Source organism: Egretta garzetta, unplaced genomic scaffold (genome assembly GCF_000687185.1).
Source record: "Egretta garzetta isolate BGI_Z169 unplaced genomic scaffold, ASM68718v1 scaffold46, whole genome shotgun sequence".
Taxonomy (NCBI): Eukaryota; Metazoa; Chordata; class Aves; order Pelecaniformes; family Ardeidae; genus Egretta; species Egretta garzetta.
The window spans coordinates 3715328-3716864 of record NW_009260268.1 but is presented as its reverse complement, the minus strand read 5'-3'; positions in this window follow the sequence as shown (position 1 = coordinate 3716864).

Below are 1537 nucleotides of genomic sequence, written 5' to 3'. Positions count from 1 at the left end.
GTACTATAGCCTGAGATTGCTCACGGTGCCCGTGCGGACCCTGCGCGCAGGTCGTTGCATTCAGGCTCATGCTTACAGGAGCGTGGGCTTCTGGAGAGCGGCCGGTCTGCCGGGCCCCGCCCTTCAGCCTCTGACAGGCTGCCTGTTCCCCTCTCTCTCTTCCCCTAGCACCCCAAAAATGTGAGAGAACGGTGGCATGGGCATGGTTGCCCACCTCGTATTCTGCCTGGTAAAAGAGTGAGCAGAAGTGTTAACTCTTTCGTTTGTTCCATCGTTCCCCTTGCAGATTCATTCCAGCCTTGCAGAGGTCGGAGTTTGTGGGATCAATTCATGTTTTTACCTCCTTGGCGTGTGATGGGAAGGTGGTGGCGAGGAAAAGGGTGGTTGTAGCATTTTGGAGGAAAAAAATAATAAATGGGAGGTTCTAAGCATAGGGGCTGCTAGCTCCAAAGGGTTCAGATAATTGCTCATGCAACTCTGTAGGCTGTCTTTATGTTGCAAAAGTTTACCCCAGAATTTTATTCAAAACCAGCTGGAGAATTCTGTTTGAAAAAGTAATAAACATGCTGTGAAGATACCCCAAGCTTCGGTCTGCCGAGACAGTGCTTGCTCAATTAGTGCATCAGAGAGAGTTTCGAATTCCAAAGGGCTGTCCCAGGAGAGCTGTATTGATTTTTGGGTTTTGGTTTTTTTTTTTTCTTCCCCCTGAACTAACAGTCTGTGTTTTCTGAAGTTTTTAACACCTGCGTGTCATCATGAAGTGGACTACAAGATAGATTGTATTTAAGGAAGGAGCATTTCTCTTTAAGTGACTTTAATGTCTTATTTCACAGAAATCGTTGCGTAGTGATTTAACTCTTAGTACCTCTATGGTGCAAAACTAAGCAATTAAGGAAAACAAGCCAGAAAAAAATAGCCAAATACGCTTTTGCTATGTATCCATTGTTAGAGTGGAAGTGTTCCTTCTTCACTTTCTTGGTTAGCCCGCGCAATGTTATCTTATGCATTGGCAAGAATAATTCAGTGACAGAGAGCAAGCGGACAGTAACGGGTGAGATGGGACCTGAAAAACTCACTGTTGTTTTGTGCTTGCATGCAGAGCAAGAAAGGGACAGAAAGTTCGTCTACTCTATGGCGTGGGTGCCTTGGAGCAGCAGATTTGTTTAGAAACGACGTCAGAATGTTTGGGAAGAGCGCTGTGGTCACCAGCTGTGTAGCGTTACCTGTCTGCTTCCGGGCATTAGCTGTGTCAGCCCTGCATGTGGTTATCTGGCCTGAAATACAGGAAGGGCATTGATCTGTCACTCTAGTGTTTCCACCTAGAAATGAGGTGGGCCTGTCTCCTAGGCCTCCGAGCCTGCAATACCACCATTCTTGACCTCGGTGTCAACACAGACCCTAGAAGACAACGATGAATGGACTCCCTGGCAAATCTAGTTTGCACTTGAGCTGAGATCATCCGTGCTGCCAGCCTGTTTGTTCGCGTCCTTCAATGAATCCATTTGCTTTCTAACAAAGCCAGTTGGGACTTGGCCTG